Source organism: Phyllobates terribilis, unplaced genomic scaffold (assembly GCF_046119375.1).
Source record: "Phyllobates terribilis strain yellow unplaced genomic scaffold, ASM4611937v1 Scaffold_35__1_contigs__length_13245226, whole genome shotgun sequence".
Taxonomy (NCBI): domain Eukaryota; kingdom Metazoa; phylum Chordata; class Amphibia; order Anura; family Dendrobatidae; genus Phyllobates; species Phyllobates terribilis.
Window position 1 is genome coordinate 2115712 of NW_027362795.1, and position 25304 is coordinate 2141015.

At 42.5% G+C, this 25304-nt stretch overlaps 1 long non-coding RNA gene and 1 pseudogene across 1 annotated transcript; both read right to left on the reverse strand.

Annotated features, from left to right (window-relative positions):
- Window positions 1–7981: 7981 nt before the first annotated feature.
- The window catches only part of LOC141182692 (uncharacterized), a 43423-nt pseudogene continuing 26100 nt past the window's right edge, over window positions 7982–25304 (reverse strand).
- Window positions 13559–14405, reverse strand: LOC141182583 (uncharacterized). The gene is made up of 3 exons (XR_012257927.1): window positions 14339–14405; window positions 13761–13832; window positions 13559–13602 (listed from the first exon to the last, which is right to left on the reverse strand). It is a non-coding gene; the product is annotated as an uncharacterized lncRNA (long non-coding RNA).

Below are 25304 nucleotides of genomic sequence, written 5' to 3' on the forward strand. Positions count from 1 at the left end.
CAAACATCTGGAAGATGTAGAACAATATATCTGTGATTCTCTTCTGCCAGGATAAGCGCCTCCTTTCTGTCCTTTCTGTGATGGAGAAAACGCTTGAAAGATTCAGAAAGTCCGATGAGTTTTTGGAGCTTATTGTAAAGGGTCTTAATGACGACCTGGGAAAGAAACCACCAGAAACAAAGGATCCAACCAGGTAAGTTCTAATGATCCCGTCTGATAAAATGATCAACTTTATTTCCATGGGATTGTTCTGTAGAAGAGATGGGACCTGCAGCATTTTGATGCTGAACTTCACTATGTATAGATGTAGCAAAGCTTAATGTCACAATTCACACACCGCAGTGATAAATTGTCTCAGAAGGTTAGCTCTCATAACAGAATTAACATCACTTATAGTGGAACTAAACTTACAATTTATTTTCAGAATTGTGAAAATTATGGCACTTTGCAAAGCACTTCATTAGTTTCTTTGGCGTCATATCCATAAAATGATGATATTAAAGTGGCCTCCAGACCCTGCTTTTCCCCAGCGCAGGAGCGTTGCTGGGGTCCTAAGAGATCAGGGACCCCAGCCCCAAAGTACATGTTTCCCCATATAACCTCCCTGCCACTTAAAAGAGGATTTATACATATATAATTACAGTATACCACTGTTAGGCTGTGTGCCCACGTAGCGTTTTTCAAGCGTTTATGCTGCGGAATTTCCGCAGCGGAAACGCTTGTAAAACGCTAGGTAATCCGCACCCCATGGTCCCCAAAGGGATTCCGCATGTTCTATGCACATGCTGCGGATTTTTCCGCGGCGTTTATGCTACGTACAAAAATCCGCAGCATGTCATTTAATTTTGCGGAAGCGCAGCGGAACTCCCGCCATTGACTTGCATTGAGACGCATAGAAACCGCGACTGTACATTTGTACAAGCGGCTTCTATGCGTCTCTATGTGCGGATGGTACCCAGTTCTGGAGGAGAGAAGACTCTCATCCAGACCTGGGTACCATTGTACCTGTAAAAAAAGAATAAAATAACAAATAAAGTTTATACTCACCTGTCCGGCGTCTTCTCTCTGAATGCCAGCAGCGCTGAAGGACCTGCGGTGACGTCACAGTCATGTGACCGCAGGCCCTTCACCGCTCTGTCTCGCGATATGCCGGCAGCCGGGAACAATCCAGGAAGCAGCGCTGCAGCCACGCCGGGGCCTCGGGGGTGAGTATAGCTTTATTTGTTTTAATTTTTACGGTTCACACTGTATAAATCCATGCTGTTTGCATGGATTTATACAGTGTGACCTAGTTGTCAAGCACTTTCCAAGTGATGCTATCGCCTGGAAAGTGCTTGTCAATCTGCATGCGGAAACGCATGTGAACCCGCATGTGGATCCGCATGTATTCTGCAGGAAAAACGCATGCACAATCTGCATGCGTTTTTTTCTGCCAGGGAGATGCAGAAATGCTGCAGAAATTTTCTGCTTCATTTCTGCATCGTGGGCACATAGCCTTACTAATCTAAAATACACTATACAAAGACCAATATTCCCAAAATTACTACTATACAAGGCCAAAATGATCCTGCTACACAATGTCCTCTACCATCACCACCACACAGTGAGTCTATATATGAAAGAAAACCCCGCAGGGTAAAAGACCATCAAAGGAGTCCAGGAGTATAAAATCTATCATATTTATTCAGCAATAGAAAAATAGGACGATGGGGGAAGGGACACAACACATATGTGATTGTTAGACATGTAAGCGAAAAAAAAGCAAGGCACGCAAGGAAGGGGCCATTCCAGGTATAATGGCTGTCTATAGTATCATCATGGGTATACTAAAATATCCCAAAATAGACACCGCATATATTCCACTGGGGGCAACAGTCATCATATGCAGGTGCATCTCACTAAATTACAATATCATCAAAAAGTTAATTTATTTGAGTTCTTCAATGCAAAAAGTGAAACTCATATATTATATAGAGTCATTACAGACAGAGGGATCTATTTCAAGTGTTTATTTCTGTTAATGTTGACGATTATGGCTTACAGCCAATGAAAACACAAAAGTCATTATCTCAGTAAATTAGAATAATTAACAAAAAACACCTGCAACGGCTTCTTAAGTGTTTAAAAATGTCCCATAGTCTGTTTCAGTAGGCTCCACAATCATGGGGAAGACTGCTGACTTGACAAATGCCAAGAAGGCAGTCACTGACACCATCCACAAGGTCCCAGAGTTCCAATTTTCCTTTGGAAATCAAGGTCCCAGAGTCTGGAGGAAGAGTGGAGAGGCCACAATCCAAGCTGCTGGAGGTCTAGTGTGAAGTTTCCACAATCAGTGATGGTTTGGGGAGCCATGTCATCTGCTGGTGTAGGTCCACTGTGTTTTATCAACACCAAAGTCAGGGCAGCCATCTACCAGGAAATTTTACAGCACTTCATGCTTCCCTCTGCCGACAAGCTTTTTGGAGATGGAAATTTCATTCTCCAGCAGGACTTGGCACCTGTCCACACTGCCAAAAGTACCAATACCTGGTTTAAAAACAACAGTATCACTCTGCTTAATTGGTCAGCAAACTCACATGACCTTAACCCCATAGAGAATCTATTATGGAGAATCTATGGGGTATTGTCAAGAGGAAGATAAGAGACAGCAAACCTAAGAAAGCAGAGGAGCTGAAGGCTGCTATCAAAGCCACCTGGGCTTCCATAACACCTCAGCAGGGCCACAGGCTGATCGCCTCCATGCCACACCGCATTGATGCAGTAATTGATGCAAAAGGAGCCCTGACCAAGTATTGAGGGCATTTACTGAACATACATTTCAGTAGGCCAACATTTCGGATTTTAAAAACATTTTTCAAGCTGATGTTATAAAGTATTTTAATTTATTGAGATAATGACTTTTGTGATTTCATTGGCTGTAAGCCATAATCAATGGTGTACCGCCAATGGTGGCAGGCCACACCACTGCTATGGGGCCCGTGAGCCTCAGGGGAGCGAGGAGGATAGGTGAGTATTGGAGGGGTGGGAGGTTGCAGCGGCGGAGGAGCGGGCACACGCAGTAGCGGCTGCTGTAGCTACCACGTGTGCCCGCTGCTAAAGGGACATGAATATTCCCTCTTCTCCACATCCATGGGCGTGGAGAAGAGGGAATATTCATTCTCTTTAGTAGCGGGCACGGAGGAGCGCTGAGCTGTGGCTCCTGCTTACAGTGCCCGCTACCAAAGAGAATGCATATTCACGCTTGTCAACGCTCATAGTCCCGGCGTGGAGAGGAGTGAATATGCCGGCAGCAGCAGCAGCTCACCTCGGCAACTGAGAGCGCGCGCTGCTCAGATACCAACATGAGCTGCTGGCTGACAGAACACAGCAGCTCTGGAGCAGAGGTGAGGAAGGAAGGTGAGTATAAGTGTTTATTTTTTGTGTGTGCAGTGATGGGGCCACACATACCAGGATTGGGGGGTGAGGAGGCCATACATAACAGGATTGGGGGATGAGGGGGCCATGCATACCAGGATTGGAGGATTAGGGGGCCATACATACCAGGATTGGGGGATGAAAAGGCCACACATACCATTATTGACCCCATTTCTGGCGATTGGATATTTCCCTGGATCTCGTGTATCCTGGGCTGCATATTGCTGTATTGCATAGGCTTACGTTATGTGAACAATGGCCAAATAGCTGTTGGCTGAGAACTCATCCTAAAAGATAAAATATGCAATGGAGGTTTCTAATACGGCTTCCAACGAAGATGTGACATCATCCAAATGTGTATAAGAACTAGCGAGTGATAAAGGAGACAATGGCTGGTAGGTAATAAGTCATTACCTGTCTGCCAATATCTTGTTCTGGAAGACTTCAAGATATCATGTATTACATATTACATATTATTCTGAAAGAGCACCATGTAATACCACATGTGTCCTGGAGAGGCCACTACGTCCAGCAAAAAACAGCTGATTGCTGAGGGTGTTCACTGCCAGACCCCCGACTATCAACTGATCGCCTGCAAGTCCTCATTTGGGGACAGGAATTGTTCACACTTGGCATATTTTGTGATTCATGAGGGGAGGACAGTAGCCGGATATAGACATTTTCTATAAAGTCAGATTAAAGGTGTTTTCAGTAATGTTTTTATCTATAATATAAGGCGGCATGCGTGTCTCTGTCCGAAGCCTCGATAGACTGCGCATGCGTGACGCGCAGTCTGGCTCCAGACAGAATCACGCATCCAGCCGTTACAGGTAAGAGGAGTGTATGGCGCTGGAGATCTCCGGCGCCATACTTACATACTTACCTGACTGGGAGAAGCGTTGCTGCGGCGCCTCTCTTCGCTGGAGACCGGGGGCGGAGTGAAGGCGTCGGACCGGGGCGTGCGCATTGCGCTATCCGGCGCCATTTTACTGAAGACACATATACAGTGTGTCTTCAGCAAAATGGCGCTGGACAGCGCGTTGCCCCAGCGCCGCACTCCTCCCCCGGCCTCCGGCAGAAGAGGACGCAGCAGCACTGGAGCACAGAGAAGAAAAGTCAGTATAACACGTAACAGGATTGTGGGGTGAGGGCACCATGCATATATCAGGATAGGGGGGTGAGGGGTACCACACATACCAGGATTGGGGGGTGAGGGGTACCACACATACCAGGATTGGGGGAGAGGGGTACCACACATACTAGGATTGGGGGTGAGGGGTACCACGCATACCAGGATTGGGGGTGAGGGGTACCACGCATACCAGGATTGGGGGGTGAGGGGTACCACGCATACCAGGATTGGGGGGTGAGGGGTACCACGCATACCACGATTGGGGGTGAGGGGTAACACACATACCAGGAGGGGGTGAGGGGTAACACGCATACCAGGATTGCGGGGTGAGGGGACCATGCATACCAGGATTGAGGGTTAGGGGTGCCACGCATACCGGGATTGGGGATGAGGGGTGCCACGCATACCAGGATTGGGGATGAGGAGTGCCACGCATACCGGGATTGGGGATGAGGGGTGCCACGCATACCGGGATTGGGGATGAGGGGTGCCACGCATACCGGGATTAGGGGGTGAGGGGTGCCACGCATACCGGATTGGGGATGAGGGGTGCCACGCATACCAGGATTGGGGGATGAGGGGTGCCACGCATACCAGGATTGGGGGATGAGGGGTGCCACGCATGCCAGGATTGGGGGATGAGGGGTGCCACGCATGCCAGGATTGGGGGATGAGGGGTGCCACGCATACCAGGATTGGGGGATGAGGGGTGCCACACATACCAGGATTGGGGGGTGAGGGGACCACGCACACCAGGATTGAGAGTGAGGGGTTCCATGCATACCGGAATTGGGGATGAGGGGTGCCACGCATACTGGGATTGGGGGGTGAGGGGACCATGCATACCAGGATTGAGGGTGAGGGGTGCCACGCATACCGGGATTGGGGATGAGGGTTGCCACGCATACCGGGATTGGGGATGAGGGGTGCCACGCATACCGGAATTGGGGATGAGGGGTGCCATGCATACCAGGATTGGGGGATGAAGGGTGCCATGCATACCAGGATTGGGGGATGAGGGGTGCCATGCATACCAGGATTGGGGGATGAGGGGTGCCATGCATACCAGGATTGGGGGGTGAGGGGACCATGCATACCAGGATTGAGGGTGAGGGGTGCCACGCATACCGGGATTGGGGATGAGGGGTGCCACGCATACCGGGATGAGGGATGGGGTACCATGCATACCAGGATGAGGGATACCATACACACCAGGATAGTGATGAGGGGTGCCACGCCTACCAGGATAGGGATGAGGGGTGCCACGTATACCAGGAGTGGGGGTGAGGGGTGCCACGCATATCAGGATTGGGGGTGAGGGGTGCCACGCATACCAGGATTGGGGGTGAGGGGTGCCACGCATACCAGGATTGGGGGTGAGGGGTGCCACGCATACCAGGATTGGATGATGGGGACAGGATGGGGGCAGCACAAATACAAGGAGGGGGCAGCACATACCAGCATGGGAGACCATATACTAATGAAAATGCTCGCCACCCGGGCGTAGAACGGCTTCAATAGCTAGTTTAATATATAGGAGGTTACCAATGGTAGAGAAAACACACAGAGCTTTACTTTCTCCTGCTGCTCCAGCTCTGGATCTTCAGCGCTTCCTGTGGTCTATTTTGACAGGCTGCAGGGGTGATGGCTCAACTTCAGCTCACATCATTGCTGCTGCCAATCACTGAGCTTAGAAGCTCTGTCAGCATGGGCCACTGAGCCAAGTGATTGGCTGCAGAGCTGCAGTCATGATGTCACCCTTGAAGCCAGTGACTAAAGATCAGCGGCAGCAGTGAAGTGCTGGAACTGGAGCAGAAGGTAGTAAAGCTTCATCTGTTCTACTTAAGTGACGATTTATAGGATTTATATTTAAGTGATGAAAAAAAATTCAGAAATTTGTAAAAAAAAAATTGCTTATGTCGCCACTTTCCGAGATCCAAAAGCCGTGGCGTTTCCATTTTTCAGGAATGGGGCTGCGTGAAGGCTAATTTTTTGCACTACAAACTGATGGTTATATTGATATCATTTTGGGGTACACTGTGTTCCAAATTATTATGCAAATAATATTTTCTCAGATTTTCCCAAATTACCTATTTGAATTGCAGTCATTGTAATTTTCCAGTCAAATAACTATTAGAGTACAATTGAAAGGTTTTTGTACAAACTGCCTATGATAACAGTATATTTTTAAAAAATAAAACACTCAAACTGCACTCAAAATGCATGTTCCAAATTATTATGCACAGCAGAGTTTTCTACCTTTTAATTTTAATAAATAACAAAAAAATGGTCATTTTTGAAATTATATTAAATGATCATCCAAAACTTGACAAATTCAATGGACGAGAGAGTTCAGAAGCTCCTTTCGAACAAGCGGTCCTATGTGCAAATGTAACATCACCTAGAATAAAGTTTTGAGTTGAAAACTGTTTGATTTCAGTTTGTAATAACCTGCTAATGCTTATAATTTCAAAAATGACCATTTTTTTGTTCTTTATTAAAACGAAAAGGTTGAAAACTCTGCTGTGCATAATAATTTGGAACATGCATTTTGAGTGTTTTATTTTTTTTTAAATATACTGTTATCATAGGCAGTTTGTACAAAAACCTTTCAATTGTACTCTAATAGTTATTTGACTGGAAAATTACAATGACTGCAATTCATATAGGTAATTTGGGAAAATCTGAGAAAATATTATTTGCATAATAATTTGGAACACAGTGTATTTAACATGCTAGTTCTTTAATAGCAACATAATAGGACGGATAGAATGTTGTGCAATTCATGATACATTTGGTATTTGTACGTCAAGGAGGGATGATAGTCTTATGCAAAATCAGATGGGTAAGGGTTGAAAAGGGGGGGTTCTGGTGGGGAGGGTTGGGGGTGTTTTTTTAAATCCTGTAAATATGATATTTTATTATATGTTATATTTTCTGTATCAAACAGTCTGTAAGATTTGTATCAAACCTCTGATGCCGGCACCATTCCAGCGGTATCGGCACGTGCGTTCCCGGGGCTCATGTGAGATTGTTATGTCGTGTGAGCCCAGTAAGTGCCAGAATCACTGTCTCCATGTTCAGAAAAATCGAACATCATGAGGAAATCTGAGAGCAGCTGCAGCCCTGGCTTCCAGTTGATGTTCAATATGTCCGAAGGTGGTGGCAGTGAAGTCAGCACTGACTGGGCGCAAGGCTCATGTGATGTAACAACCCCAGGAATGTGAGTCCCGGCTCCGCTGGAACGGCGCTGGCATGGGAGCTGAGTATGAGTGTTTTTATTTTAGCTAGGCCAAACATGAGGAATGACACGGGTTGTCCTAGTAGTGAACAACCTCTTTAAGATGATACAATTTTTAGTTAAAACATTTTCAACATTCTGGACATGAAAAAGGCTTCTCCCTTGTGTTACTTTTCTAAACTTTATTAAGAGTTTATTTTCAAGGAAAACATTTCCCACATTAAGAATATAACAAAGGCTTCTATCCTGTGTGACTGCCCTGGTGACTAAGAAGAGATGATTTCTTCACAAAACATTTCCCACATTGTGAACATGAAAAAGGCTTCTCCACTGTGTGAGCTCTCTGGTGTATAACAACAGCTGATTTCTGGTTAAAACATTTCCCACATTGTGAACATGAAAAAGGTTTCTCCCCTGTGTGAGTTCTCTGGTGTATAACGACAGCTGATTTCTGGTTAAAACATTTCCCACATTCTGAACATGAAAAAGGCTTCTCCCCTGTGTGAGTTCTCTGATGTCTGATAAAAGTTGATAACTGTGTAAAACATTTTCCACATTCTGAACAAGAAAAAGGCTTCTGCCTTGTGTGAGTTCTCTGGTGTATAACAACAGATGACTTCTGGTTAAAATATTTCCCACATTCTGAACATGAAAAAGGCTTCTCCCCTGTGTGAATTCTCTGATGTCTGATAAAATTAGTCATGTGTGGAAAACATTTCCCACATTCTGAACATGAAAAAGGCTTCTCCCCTGTGTGAATTCTCTGATGTTTGATAAAACTAGTCATGTGTGTAAAACATTTTCCACATTCTGAGCATGAGAAAGGCTTCTCCCCTGTGTGAGTTCTCTGATGTCTGATAAAAGTTGACATCTGTGTAAAACATTTTCCACATTCTGAACATGAAAAAGGCTTCTCCCCTGTGTGAATTCTCTGATGTTTGATAAAACTAGTCATATGTGGAAAACATTTTCCACATTCTGAACATAAAAAAGGCTTCTCCCCTGTGTGAATTCTCTGATGTCTGATAAAACTAGTCATATGTGGAAAACATTTCCCACATTCTGAACAGGAAAAAGGCTTCTCCCCTGTGTGAGTTCTCTGGTGTATAACAACAGCTGATTTCTGGTTAAAACATTTCCCACATTCTGAACAGGAAAAAGGCTTCTCTCCTGTGTGAGTTCTCTGGTGAATAACAAGATTTGATTTCCTGCTAAAATATTTGCCACATTTGGAACAAGAAAATCTATTCTCTATCGTATGAGTTTTTTGATGTATAGGAAAAGACTTTTCGTGGGGAAAACTATTACCACATTCTGTACGTGAAAATGGCGTGTTTGCTTTAGGAGCAGTTTGTTTTTTAGTGCTTATTTTGTGACTATGATTTTCCTTAGTAGTCCGTGATGAATCAGAAGATAGGACCTGTTTCAAAGGATCAGATGACAGATCTTTGCTGTGAAGGGATGATGATATATCTAGAGTAATGGTGTTCCCTTCAATTGTATCCTGTGGAATCTCACGATCGTCTGATTTAAAAATTGAAGATGTCAGCTGTCCCTCTGATCTCCTGGTACAGTCATCTGCTATGATAAAAATAAATTATTATTTTTTAATAAAATATCCTTGAATTTTATATTTTTTAATATTTCTACTTAAACTCTCTGAAAAAATATGAATTATTCAGCAAGACAATGACAGTTCACAGTCTAATAGAAAACCTCATAGGATGAACCTGTTATGTTGGGGAAAATAATACCAATAAAAACTTCCACTCATCCCGCAAAGAACAAGCCCCCACTCAGGCCCATCATCTGTCAGTGGAAAAACTGAGGTTTCCACATCATTAGTGTCTCAAAGGCTCTTGAAGAGCAACATGACTTCCATAAACTAATCCAGCAATATCCCCTCTCCCAAAGTCAAATCTCCCCCTCGCTTCAGAGCCTTTAGGTGTGTCCAAACCACATTTAGCATCCATGTATTTGGCATTACTATAGTGAGAAGAACCCACTTAATTTACAGAGTGTGTCTCCTGGAGCACAATCTGGGCACTATGTGTTGGGTAACAAAATGGCAAATGCACAATTTTCACTCTATAACATCCACTGCGTGCTAATTACTGAAAAGTACCTGTAGAGTCAAAATATTCCCTACTTCTAAAGATTAATTCATTCAGGGTTATAATTTCCAAAATGGAGTCACTTTATGGGGATTTCTACAGCTCTAGTTTTCTGCCTTTTGTCATATTAAGGGCTTCTGCAAATGGTGTGTCCCATCTCCTCTGGGATCTGCTCCTACGACGTCTGCTTCTCTCACCAGGAGCCTTATTCATTCTTCAGGCGGCGCTGGTGATGGAGGAGACGTCAGAAGCTCTGGGCGGCGCAGGCTCTGTCCAGCCACTAAGATTAGGGTGCCTGGGACCTTTAGTACCATCCAGTCTGGCAGCATGGGTGTGTGTGTTGTCCAGCTGGAGTAATCTGCTCCCTGCTTCAGCCAACTGGAAATCACCACACCCTACTAAAGCTGGAAGCATATTGCCGGAAGCTGCCAGATACAGCCTTGTTCTCCTCTGGTTCAGTCCTCTGTGCTCAGCTCCCGGCTTGTGTATTTGTTTCCTGTTGTGACCTCGGCCCGTTTACTGACTACTCTTGTGTCTTCTGATTTTGTATTTTCTCTGCTTTCCAGGTTCTGACCCGGCTACCTGACTATTCTTCTTCACATCTCACACCACAGAACATCAGGTAACACCATGGCTCAAGCCTAGGGGGTCTCTGTGTAAGTCCAGGTACAGAAAAAACGGAGTAGATAGTGCCAAGCCTGTTCATGGTGACCATCTTTTGAGCTGCCAGGTGATCATGAACAGTGCCACCAATACATTGTGTCTGCAAACACAGCAAGATCTGCATTCAAATAGCTAAAGGTCGTTCCTTCCCTTCTTAACTCTGCCATATGCCCAGATAGTAGGATACAACCGTATATAGGGGATTGTTGGATTCAAGAAAAGGTGGAAAATAATTTGAAAGGTCCATTTGTTTCCTATTATCCTTTGTGAAGAATTCCAAAGTTATCACCACATAAAGTGACACACGTCAGATTTAAAAAATGGGGCCTTATTAGGAACACAAAACTGGCTGCAGGAAGGGGTTAAATCAGAGTATTTTGGGAACTAACCACTGTAGTCAAAAACTGACTATAGATAATAACACATCTACTGAAATGATCAAACTCAACAGTCTTCATCAGTAAGTAGTGAGTAACTAGTGGTGAAACCTCTCTGGGGTAATTAGAGTATGGGGCTCGGTGGCTCTTGGGAATCTAAACTATCGTAAGGGCCAATATTTTCTGTCAGATGAGTTTCAAAAAGAAATATTAGACGTTCAAAGAGAACTTTTTATATTAGTGCAGAGTTGAGGTGTCTTAAATTTAGCTTAGATATATCATGTCACAGGTATAATGTTTGTTTTTATGTAGGTTATCGCAATACTAGTCGGTTTTAAAATAAATTGAAAAGTCAGGATAAAGGGAAACTCTGTTGTTATTGTACAGAAATTCACACTTGGCCCTCACTGCACATTTAATGTTGTCGATTCTAAAAGCAAAGTTTGGTCAGAAAGACTGGACCTGGTCTTGTAGGAACCATATGAGGACATTCAGCAGCACAAAAAGGACTTTCAATGCCCAAAGTCATTTGAACAGTTTTGTTTTTGGAAGAGGAGAATGTTTTGATCTAGAGGCAAAATGATGATCACACGATTGTGATATGACCGGACTACACCACCGATAAAGCAGCCACAGCCGGTGACTGAGAAGAATCTGTGACTTCGCTGCATTTAGTGGTCACTACTCACCTGGGTAGTCATATGTAGGAATCTCCTCTTTACACCGCTCATCACCCCTCACATATGTCTCTGTAGTATTAATATGGGTCAGATCTTCACCCTGAAACAAATATTGTAAAAGTCACAGACAGATGGAGAAATCCCATCTATGATCGGCTCTAATCCTGCCATCTCCACCGTTCTCATTACACAAATATAAAACATATAATACTGGTGGATAAAACAAGACTGAGCACAAGACCTTCACAGCCGTCTACACATCATAGGGGAGATCTCATGACACCTTCTCTCCATCTACCTGATGATCCTGAGGAACATTGGGGTCTTCTTGTTTACAGTCCTGGGGAAGAAGAGGACGGGGACATCTCTCTGGTGTTGTCCTCTTACTAGATAGATCTGGAGGAAACATACAGGGACTGAATTCATGGTAACATAGAACACATTTTTTGTAAACCAACCTTAAAATAACGACACGCAACACCAGTTGGAAGAAAATGGCCGTGATGTGTATTTAGGGTAACCAAATGAATTAAATAACTTGAATAATTTATTCACCAATAAAAACTCAATAAAAATTACCAACACATTAATCCAATTCACCCAGAAACTGGGCAATTTTCCCACAAATAAACAACACGACAAAGGGAAATTTTTATTGATACAAGGGAGGGAGGGTGGGGTCTTCGTTCTTTTGACAGGATAATGAGGTAACCACAGAACAGCTGTTCTATTTATACAATAGAAATTCCCGCACTTTCTTAAAACAACCAATCAATGGGTCACAAAAGAGCGCCAAGAATAACTGGCTCAAACTGGATATAACCTGCTCGTGGACACCAGAGACCACAGCATAACCTTTTGACCCCAAAACGCCATACACAGGCGATAATTAAACTGTATTCAAACCATGTACTCATAGAATAAATTCATCCAGTGTCCATGTTCCCATGAGACCCCCCTTTTATTTGGGTATAGGTGGGGCTACCAATCTTTACATACAGATAATTATAGGCAGTGTGTCTGTCTATTACCTGGTGATGTGAGGGGCTGGGGAACCTCCATCATGACATCCTTGTACAGATCTTTGTGTCCTCCTAAATACTCCCACTCCTCCATGGAGAAATAGACAGTGACATCCTGACATCTTATAGGAACCTGACACATACAATGATATCGTCATCCCACCGATCCCTTCATAGTGTTACTGTATAATGTCCCAGCATTCCCAGCAGTGTCACCTCTCCAGTCAGCAGCTCAATCATCTTGTAGGTGAGATCTAGGATCTTCTGGTCATTGATGTCCTCATGTATCAGGAGGTGAGGTGGAGGCCATGTGATTGGGCTCAGGGGTCTTCCCCATCCCTCAGACACAGGGTCCTGACAGCGCTCACTAGAGGTCTTCTTCACTACTGTGTAATCCTGGTTATGGAGAGACACATTAATAAATCTCACTACAGACATTTCCAGAGTCCTCTCCTCTCCAGTTCTGTCCATCTGTTATTCCCATAGATAAGAATGATGTAATGTGACGTCATCAGAATCTCTCACCTCTCCAGTAAGCCGGAAGAGGATCTCTAGGGTGAGGTGCATTATCCTCTTCGCCACCTTGTCTCTGTCCATATCCATCTTTGATGGATCAATAAGGAAAATTCTCTTATATAGAAGATCTTCACTGAGAGGATCCGATATTGTAGGGACCTGAATGAGAAGATGATGAGCTGATGTAACATCATAAAAATCCTGTGTAATAATACAATTACTGGAGATAATAAGGGGAAACATATGAGGAGATTTATTATTTTACAGTATTTAGTTTTCTTCTTTACATCTAGTAATAAAACCTATATATTTTAGGCCACATACAACTAGCAGTTTCTTCCTCGGAGTCTGCAGCTGAATACCTTTCTCACGAGATGGGTATCTGATGGTTTTATGAGATGGCTGTTTGTTCTCGGCCCCGACCCTTTCACAACTCCTGTCTCCTGGTTTAATCGTTAGAGAAACACATAACGAGAACCTGGCTTACACCTCTGGGTTGTCACAGATGCGGCATTGATAAATGTCCACCATGTAAATATGCCGAACACAAGAAATAGATTTAATCACATTAAATAAAACATTTCATTACACAATGTATCACCTGCCGCAGAGAATTTGTAGTATATTGTATTCAGTGTCTGGGATGTAATGTCAGATATGTCGGCTGCTCCTCCTGTAAATAAGGCAGAGAATTAATGAGCACATAGGAGACCCCACTAATCCCGCGGCCATTAACCCTTCCAATCTTTCCACACATTTCCTAAGAGAACACAATGGTGACTGAAAGACATTTCAGTTTTGTGGCATTGAAAGGGTAAATAGTTCAGGTGGAGGGGAGATGGCGGAGGGGCATTGCTGAACCGTGAAGCTTCCTGGACACTGAGGGTAAATCCATCGCACCGGAGGGTATAAAGAGAATATGTAGACGGTTATCACTACTATCTACATTACTGCGCTGGAGCTAGGAGAGGAATAATGGCGTTGTGTGAGGACTTCTCTGGGCTTCTGTCCTTCATCCTGCAGTCGTCTGAATGGATCTAATGTGGACGGGAACCAGCTAAGCCGCATTCTGTCCACAGCTGTTACCTCACTGTTCACACCACACAGAGACCCCAAAAGAGTCTCCGTGCTGAAGGGGTTAATGCCCCCTGCACCCAGTAATGGGGGATCTCCACATACCTCCACCTGCAGAGCCGCCACCACATATATGGCTGTTCTGTGCACACAGGAGCTGTGATGAGGTCACAGGAGGGGAGGAGTCAGGGGTCACATGATCAGGGGCCTCAGTGGATGCACAGTGTGAACTGTGCGGCTCCTGTACAGTGATATCCGGAGTGAAGACGCTACATGGAGACGTCTCCGCAGTCAGTGACATTTCCGGCATTATTTGCCCCTCACTACGGGCACAATTACCCCGCGCCGCCTTTTCTACAGTTTTATGTGTGAATGTAACGTGGGATTTTCCTGCTTGGAGACAAATAGACGACACATGAGGTGATTATCACCAGTTACCAGACGTCTACTATATGGCGGCATATGATTGTGCTATCCACTCCATACCAGGAGCTAAAAGGCCAAAATCTCATATGTTTAACCCCTTCCAGGGAGGGCGGCTTTGAAAGACTATGTTCAGAAGAGTTCGGCTGAGGGTTCGTTCACATCAGCGGATTATAAATCGCTCCGATGTTCATCCCGAATTATTGGACGAGTGTCATGCGAGTGTGAGATCTTTTTCTCGCCTGCATCCATATACAATGCGTTATTAACATCGTCTTTTACTGACTATAATCCTCTATGTAACTTAAAACTGATTACAAAACAAAGAAAACAATCTTATATACAGAGATAGATAGAAGATAGAAAGAAGTTAGAGATATGATAGATAATAGATAGATAGATGTCCTGCAGGTATATAATTTCACAACCCCCTATATGTTATAAATCTGCATCCTTTGGAGCCTTTCATGTGGAACTAAAGGGTGTTTAGCCTTGTTTAACCTAATAAATAATAATAAAAAAAAACGACATGGGGTCCCCCTATATGTTTGTAACCAGCAAAGGTAAAGCAGACAGCTGATATTATCAAGTTGGGAAGGTTTCTGTTTATTGGGCCCTCCCCAGCCTAAAAATACCAGCTCATAGCCACCCTAGAAGTGGCACATCACATAAGATGCACCAATTATGGCTTTTGCCTTTGCTCTTCCCAACTGCCCAGATGCATTGACAATTGGTGTAAAGTATCTTGGGGTTAATGTCAGCTGTGGTTTGTCAAAACTCACAGCTGGCATCAAACCCTGGTGATAGTAATGGAGAGGTGTCTATCAGACAACCCATTACTGACCCAGTAATAAAAAATAAAAAGACCCACGAAAAAATACTTAATTTGAATAAACACTCCCCGACACTTTTTTTTTATTAAACCACCCCCCCCCCACACACACACACAAAAAAAAAGCATTCAGGTCCAACGTAGTCCACCGAATCCGACGATGATGGGCATTTCCACCATATATGTAATACAGACCCGTCTGCACCACCACACCGCCAGCACATACTTAGCATAGTGTAACAATGTTACCATCTGGATAAAATCTTATCGTTTTTCTCATGAGCACGGCCTTTGTGGGAGAGTATGAATGTTTTTTGCCTATATTTCTCTGAAATTAGACTACCCAATTCCTTCTCCCAACCCCAGTAAAGGGTAGAGGGTCATTGCTGGTGTCCATTTGTGTTGCTTTGTGTATGCAAATAGAAGTTTAGTACAAGGACCTACTTGAGTGATTAAGGGTTCAAACGGAGTAAGTTCATCCTTTATACTAGAAATATGTAAGAATTTATAAATGACCTGAGCTGGAAATAAGCCAGGCAGGATAGACTCCTAATTGGAAAGGAGCCACGAAGTTCTATAAAGGAAGGAAAAGAGCCTGATCCCATGAGAACGTGTCTCAATCTAACCCCATCAGATCAGTCCCAGATTAGAAATGAGTTCGTACCTGAAGCAGAGGGAAAATCTGGGTTGCCAAACAAGGGCGTTAATGGACCCAACCTACGTGGTATAGATGAAGAGATTAAGACTTGATCCCATGTTTTCAAAAAGTGTTGATTAGGTATTGGTAATTGTTTAGTTTGTACATGTATTTAGTCAATCCAAGGTAGAGATGTGAGTATCCACGGATAGAAGTCCCCTTCCAGTTTCACCCATTGCTTATGTTCCACAGATGTGAACCAGTCCACTACTCTCATAAGAATTAGTGTTCAGCGAGTATGTTCTATTAACCCTTTCGCCGAGTATGCTCGGGCCGAGCTCCGAGTATTTACAGCTGCTCGGTGATATGTTTAAATCGCTCCCATGTGCATGATTTGCAACTGTTTGACAGTTTTAATACATGTGAGGAATGTCTATTTCTTACACATTCCTCACATGTAATAAAGCTGTCAAACAGTTGCAAATCATGCACACGGGAGCAATTCAACTATATCACCGAGCAGCTGTAAATACTCGGAGCTCGGCCCGAGCATACTCGGACAGAACATACTCGCTCAACACTAATAAGAATCAAAGATTGGTGGTAGTTTTTTTAGATCAGACATCCTAGTACTCACCTTTATTTTTGGAACATCACAATATTTTAAAACGTATCCTAGACTTCGACGTTTCCCATACTACCTAATAGCGTTGTCAAGATAGGAGAAAAAGGTCTGAGGAACGCAGACAGGAATGATCTGGAATATAAAAAGAAGTTTTGGCAAAATGTACATTTTATCACATAAATACAACCAAACCAGGACAAGAGTTTGAATTTATAATTCATTAAATTTTGAAGAGTTTGTTCAAGGACAGTGATATAATTTAAACTATACAGATCATCCATGTTCCCTGGAATTTGTGTACCGAGGTACTTAGCTGTGTCTTTCTGCCACTTAAAGGGAAAGTTAAAAATTAGCTGTTGTCTTATGTTATTGCTTCTGATTTAGAGTAGTTGAGTTTAAAATCGTTTTTGGCCAAATTCTTCGAATTCCTTTAGTATAGAAGGAAATTAGATAATTGGGTTTGAAAACAGAGCACCAAGTCATCTGCGTATAGAGCTAGTTTATAGTGATGTGAGCCTATAGTAACTCCACTAATATCTGGATTTTTTTGTAATGCTACCGCGAAATGTTCCATCACCAATGTGTATAGGAGAGGTGATAAGGGACACTCTTGCTTTGTCTCATTTTTAATAGAAAATGTGTCATATAGAAGGCGTTTACCCTATCGCTTTAGGGTCAGTGTAGAAGGATAGAATTTTAGATAACAGGAAAGAGCCCAACCCATTTTGTAATAAGGTGCTCTTCAAGAAAGTCCAGTGCATTGTGTCAAACACTATTTCAGCGTCCAGAGAAACAAGGCACATTGGGATCCCCTGGTTTTTTTTGCACGTGAAACTAACAACATTTTATCTGTATTATCACAAGCTTCTCTACCCTTAACGAAGCCAACCTGATCATTGCTAACAATTGTAGGTAAGTAGTGGGAGAGCCATGGTGCAATTATATTAGAGAATATTTTGACATCTACACTAATTAATGAAATTGGATGAACATTAGGGCAGGCATTTAGTCCTTTTCCAGGCTTTGATAAAACCATTATATGAGCCTCAAGTGATTGGGGGGCAAAAGGGGAGTCTTCTGAGATATTATTGAACACTAATGGTAATAACAGAGGTGCAAACATGTTATAAAATCTATTATTGAATCCATCTGCCCCAGGGCTCTTCCCGATAGGAGACGCCATTAAAGCTTTGTCTAGTAAATCCTGCTCAGGGGTCTGTAAGGAAGGAACGGCAGTATGATTTGTTAATTTTTGTTTCAAGAAAATTAGGTGGCATGTCGTGGTATTTTCCATGAATATTATGAAGTGAGCTATAACAGCAATGAAATGCGTCAGCTATGTCAGTGGGGTTATGAATTTATAGCAGTAGTGCTCCTTTTGTTTTGGATATATACAGCTCTGGCAAAAATTAAGAGACCACTGCAAAATTTTCAGTTTCTCTGATTTTTCTCTTTATAGGTATATTATAGAGTAAAGTGTACATTGTTGTTTTAGTCTATAAACTACTGACAACACGTCTCCGAAATTCAAAGCTAAAAATTTTGAATTTATTTGCAGCAAATGATAAAGCGTCAAAATACTAAAAAAGAAACACAGTGCTTTCAGACCTCAAATTACTCATGTTTTAAATGTGAAATCAATATTTGGTGGACTAACCATGATTTTTAATCACAGCTTTCATTCCTCTTGCCATGCTTTCCACCAGTCTTGCAATGCTTTCCAACAGAAAACTGTTCAGTGGTCTCTTAATTTTTGCCGGAGCCGTATGTCCTTTGCATCCGTGGATGTAACTTCCTTGTCAATGAGAGACCACATTTATCTGTGAATTCATACGAGTACCTTCACATGCGATCTTGATATTTTCTATACGTTTGATCTATTAAAGACCTTCCCTCCTTTCTTTTTTTTAATCAGATCATTTTTATTTAAAAAAACTAAGAAAGACCAACATTTTGTTTTTCTTATACAAACTTTGTGACAAAAAAAATAAAAAGAAAGAAAAAACAGTAACAATACAACAACCGGTTTACAATGATATAAATCCCAATATCGCTCTATAGTACAATGTTTTGGAACAGTAATTTTACATTTGTACATAAATATCTGAATACTCCCTGACGGCTTTTTTTCCCCTATTGGGACATCAAAAGAAAAAGAATATATCTAAGAAGGGGCAATTGTGTGGACTGAAACAATTATTATTTGCTAACACCTTAGGTATAAGGATATAAATTCCTGGTTTTCTGCAGGTATATGTACAAATGGTCCAGTATAGTATTTCTGAAGCAATACCTGGGGTAATTAACCATTGCTTCCATATGTGTATGGATTTCTTGAGAGCGTTCCTTTTAATATAAGCTCCCCTTTCCAAGCATAGAGTGTTATTTATCCTGGATTTTAGTTCTGTTATCGTTGGGGGAGAATTGTCTATCCAATGTAGTGCCAACAACTATCTGGCTTAGAATGATATTCTTGAGCTATCTATTGCCATATGGGAGTCTAAGTCTACGTCTTCTGCCAGGAGTTCTAGGATACAGATTTTAGGCTCCAACTGAAGTTGTATCCCAAATACAGACAGTACAAGAGCGATCACCCCCTTCCAGTAGTCGCCAATATTTACACATTCCCACGTCATATGCATCAGGTGGGCGCGTCCTTTTGACCACATCTAGGAAATGTGTCATCCATTTGTATTTCAATTTTAAATAAAATTCTTGTAGATTATATATTCTATGAATGAGAAGAATTCGGGTCAATCTTTGTGACTCTGACAATGAAAGTTTCGGTGTCAAATCCAGTATTTCCCCCATTGCTCCTCAGATAAGGGACCCACATCCTCCTCCCATTTTGTCTTAACTATCAAAGGATATTTATCAAAATGTAGGGCCAGTAACTGCCTATAAAAAAGGGATATTAGACCTTTTGTATCCAACGATGTAGTAATGGTATCTATTGGGTGATATCTATAAATCAGTATGGCGTTTATTTTAGTTGTGTACTATATGCAAGACGTATTTGCAGATATTGATAAAACACCCTATGCAGAAGGTTAAAACCTGCCTTTATTTGTTCAAACCTCTTGAATAATCCATCCCTCAAGAGTTGTGACACCAAACATATACCCCTATCCTCCCATTCACTAACATTTTTTAGTTTCTGTAGCTCTGGTAAGTTATAGCTGTGCCATAAAGGATTATAGTTTGTGTACTTTCCAATCCCCAGAATATTTTTACCCCTATCCCACGCCTTATATATTAACTTTAGTGTACGACATTTTAAGTCATTTTCTTGAGGAGGCCCTATATCTAGTACTGAGAATGGAAGCTTTCACTTGGTTCCTTCCATAAGTAGGTGCCCTGAAATTACACAATATTTGCGAGTACCCCATCCATGAAACTACTTTAGATCCCTTCTAGTGTTAAGCAGGTCTACATATACCTAGAAGGAAGCAGATCATTTATGTTGTTTGTCAAGTAGATCAATCTGCTCAAGCAAATGGAAGACTTTAGCTGTTCTCTCCTTTTTTTAGCCTTTATCTATGTTTTATTATTATCCCTCTGAGGACGCATGTAAGTGCTTCCCATTTAAATGGTAAGGCAGTTTCATCATGCTCATATATTTGAAGGAGTCTATACTCAAGAAAGTCTGAGACACAGAGTGAGTCAGTAGATTATCATTTAGGTTCCAACATCTGAAGCCTTGGTGAAGTCAGGTATAGTCAGATTACAATATACAGGAGCATGATCTGACCATACAGCAGTCCCTACCTGAGATGTAGGTTGCCATGTAAGCGATGGCTAATTAAGAAAAGGACTATATGGCTATGCATATTGTGTAAAGGAGAATAATAGGTATAATCCTTTACATCTGGATGTAGTATCCTCCATACATCGCCCGGTTAAGACCAAAGCACAATTAGCAAAGCTTTTGTTTGTGTTTTAGATTGATGACACCAGCCCAGGGACGCGTCTAAAGAAGGATCCAAGACAAAATTAAAGTCGCCTCCAATGATGATAAGGTCCTCCGCAAAATATTTTAGTTTGTTTAAGTATTGACGGCATGTCTTAATTTGGTCACAATTAGGGAGATAGAAGTTTGTCAAAGTCAACATTTTGGAGTAGATGGAGATCTTAATAAACACGAACCTCCTCTCTGTGTCAGACAGTGTTTCTACAATAGTACGCGGCAGTGATCTGTGGCGGCCTATACTCAGCACCTTAGACTTCAAAACTGCATTTTTCTGGGACGCCAAGATGAATAATTTCTATTAGTAAACTGAGGAACAGTATATGATCGCCTCTAAAGTGTGACTCCTGAAGAAAGAGAAAATGTACGTGCTGTTTATGCCTACGAGGAATGGTTATAGCATTTGGGAATGTTTAGCTTGTAAAAAAGAAGACTGAGAGGAGACTTAATAGCGGTCTACAAATATCTCAAGGGCTGTCACATTGTAGAAGGATCATCTTTATTCTCATTTGCACAAGGAAAGACTAGAAGCAATGGGATGAAACTGAATGGAAGGAGACACAGATTAGATATTAGAAAAAACTTTTTGACAGTTAGGGTGATCAATGAGTGGAACAGGCTGCCACGAGAGGTGGTGAGTTCTCCTTCAATGGACGTCTTCAAACAGAGGCTGGATAGACATCTGTCTGAGATGATTTAGAGTATCCGGTTTTGAGCAGGGGGTTGGACCAGATGACCCAGGAGGTCCCTTCCAATTCTACCATTCTATGAAATAAGTTATGTTGTTCCCCATATCAGAATAACCTGTGGCTGGGGGGTAAATGTCCCTGTGAAGCAAGCACTGCTCAGTATGTGGGCTTTGGTGAGAGTACAGGGAGATTTGTGGAGCTGTTTTCTTGTGAGGCCTACCTTAAGAGAGAAGATGGCGCAGGACTTACAGGCTGGAGCTGTCTGACATCATGATGGTTAAGACTGCTTCTTTTTCCACGCTGAGGTGAGGCAGTAATAGCTCCGGAGCAGGAAGATAAGACCTTTCATAAGAAACGCTGCATACCAGACATGCTGACAGAGGTGGAGGACCTCAGATTAACCTCTGATCTCGTCTTTCTTTCCCATATCGAAAGTCATGTTTGAGGCTGTAAATTGCTTATAATTCCCCCAAGAACACGGTCTGAAGAGAGTGCGTTCAGTGTGTGCATTCTCTTGGTGCTATGTCCAGGCCATGTCCTTCCTGTTGATGTACAATACATCTGAAGGTGGCGTTGATTGGCAGCAGGATTATGTGATGTAACAGCCTTACGGAAACGCAAGTTGTGACACCAATGGAATGGCGCCAGAACAGTAAGTGCGTATGAGTGTTTTTATTTTAACAAGGCCAAACATGAGGAATGAGAAGGAGTTGTCCTAGTAGTGGACAACCCCTTTATGAAGATACAATTTTGGGTTAAAAATGTAAAATGCTTCTCCCCTGTGTGATTTCTATGAAGTTTGTTAAGAGTTGATATCCGTGTAAAACATTTCCCACATTAAGAACATGAAAATGGCTTCTCGTCTGTGTGAGTTCTCTGGTGCTTAACCAAATCTGATTTATCTTTAAAGCATTTCCCACATTCTGAACAGGAAAAAGGCTTCTCCCCTGTGTGAATTCTCTTGTGCTTAACCAAATCTGATTTCCAGCTAAAATATTTCCCACATTCTGAACAGAAAAAAGGCTTCTCCCCTGTGTGAGTTCTCCGGTGATTAACCAAATCTGATTTCTGGATAAAACATTTCCCACATTCTGAACAGGAAAAAGGCTGCTCCCCTGTGTGAGTTCTGTTGTGCTTAACCAAAACTGATTTCCGGCTAAAACATTTTCCACATTCTGAACAGGAAAAAGGCTTCTCCCCTGTGTGAGTTCTGTTGTGCTTAACCAAATATGTTTTCCGGCTAAAACATTTTCCACATTCTGAACAGGAAAAGGGCCTCTCCCCTGTGTGAATTCTCTTGTGCTTAACCAAACCTGATTTCTGGCTAAAACATTTTCCACATTCCGAACAGGAAAAAGGCTTCTCCCCTGTGTGAGTCCTCTGGTGATTAACCAAATCTGATTTCTGGCTAAAACATTTCCCACATTCTGAACAGCAAAAAGGCTTCTCCCCTGTGTGAGTTCTCTGATATTTGATTAAACTTGATTTGTCTGTAAAACATTTTCCACTTTCTGAACAAGAAAATGGCTTCTCCTCTGTGTGACTTCTCTGGTGATTAACCAGATTTGATTTCTGGTTAAAAAATTTCCCACACTTGAAACAAAAAAATCTATTCTCTGCTGTGTGAATGCTTTGATGTTTAAGAAAAGACGTTTCAAGGGAAAAACTATTTCCATATTCTGAACATGAAAATGGCTTCTTTGTTTTAGGAGCAATTTCTTTTTTAATGCTCATTTTGTGACTTTGATTTTCCTTAGTAGTCGGTAATGAATCAGAAGACAGGACCTGTTTCAAATGATCAGATGACAGATCTTTGCTGTGAAGGGATGATGGTATATCTGGAGTAATAGCATTCACTTCAATTGTATCCTGTGTGATCTCAAGATCATCTGATTTAAAAATTGAAGATGTCAGCTGTTCCTCTGATCTCCTGGTACAGTCATCTGCCAAGAATAAAACCAATTATTATTCATGAATAACATATCCTTAAAATTTATATTCTTGAATATTTCTAATTAAACTCTACGTAAAAATGTACTTTATGTAAAAGTATCATTATTTACCAAAAAAACACCACAGACAAAAATCTGCCTTACCAACACCAAATCAGATAACAAATGCATTAGCATTTTAGTGTTGGTTGGGTGTACTGGGGTGTCTGTCCATGTGGGGTGCACTTATATATTGCTGGGCAGCCTTCCTGATGTAATAGTATGGGCATCATCACTATCCTAAGCCAGACACTGTGCATCACACCTACCTGTGTGACTGGCGTCCTATGCAAGCTTCATCTGTGCGCATCTTTAATACTAGGCAACCACCCCCTCCATGAATTGGTAGGTTTGTGAGTGGTTGCTCCACCAGTATTTTGCACCTGCGCTGCCCCATCCCCCTTTATCATGGGGGTCTGTGGCATCCTGCTAGTGCATTTGTTATATGATTTGGCGTTGGTAAGGCTGTATCTTTTTCTGTGATTTTTTTAAATTTTGCCTTATGTTAGCTGTCATTATTCATCAAGACAATAACAGTTCACAGTCTAATAGAAAACCTCATAGGATGAACCAGTGGATCGTAGTGTCCACCTGTTTGTTAATTCTGCCTCCCTAATATGGAATAAAAAGCCACCAAACAATGTTATGTAGGCAAAATAATACCAATAAAAACTTCTACTCATCTCACAAAAAACAAGTCCCCACTCAGGTCCATCATCTGTCAATGGAAAACCAGAGGTTTCCACATTATTAGTGGCTCAAAGGCTTTTGAAAAGCAACATGGCTTCCATAAACCAATCCAGCAATATCCGCTCCCCCAAAGTCAGATCTCCCCCTCACTTCTGAGCCTTGCAGTGCGCCCAAACCACATTTAGCATCCATGTATTCGGCATTACTATAGTGAGAAGAACCCAATTAATTCATGGTGTGTGTCCCCTGGAGCACAATCAGGGCACTATGTGTTGGGTAATGAAATTATATATTTGTAATTTTCACTCCCCAACATCCACTGCGTGCTAATTTCCGGAAAGTGCCTGTGGAGTCAAAATAGTCACTACTCCTATAGATTATTTCACTGAGGGTTATAATTTCCAAAATGGTGTCACTGAATGGGGATTTCTACTGCTCTGGTTTTCTGCAATTTGGTCACATTAGGGCTTCTGCAAATGGTGGGTCCCATCTCCTCTGGGATCTGCTCCTGCGACGTCTGCTTCTCTCACCAGAAGCCGCCTTATTCATTCTGCAGGCGGCGCTGGTGATGGAGGAGACGTCAGAACCAGAAGCTCTGGGCGGTGCAGGCTCTGTCCAGCCACTAAGATTAGGGTGCCTGGGACCTGTAGTACCATCCAGTCTGGCAGTATGGGTGTGTGTGCTGTCCAGCTGCAGTAATCTGCTCCCTGCTTCAGCCAATTGGAATGCATCACACCCTACTAAAGCTGGAAGCATATTGCTGGAAGCTGCCAGTTACAGCCTTGTTCTCCTCTGGTTCAGTCCTCTGTGCTCAGCTCCCGGCTTGTGGATTTGATTCCTGTTGTGACCTCGGCCCGTTTACTGACTACTTTTGTGTGATTTTGTATTTTCTCGGACCTCCATGCTTTGACTCTGCTATCTGACTATTCTTCTTGCAATCTCACACCACAGAACATTAGGTAACACTGTGGCCCAAGCTTAGGGGGTCTCTGTCTAAGTCCAAATCCATGTAGATGGGTTAAAGGATGATGAGCAAGGCAAACCCTGGGATCTGGAAAATTGAGTAGATAGCGCTAAGCCTGTTTGTGGTAGCCATCTTTTGAGCTGCCAGGTGACAACGAACAGTGTCCAAAATACATTGTGTCGGCAAACTATCCCAGCAAGATCTGCATTCAAATAGCTAAATGGTGCACCTTCCTTTCTTAACCTGCCATGTG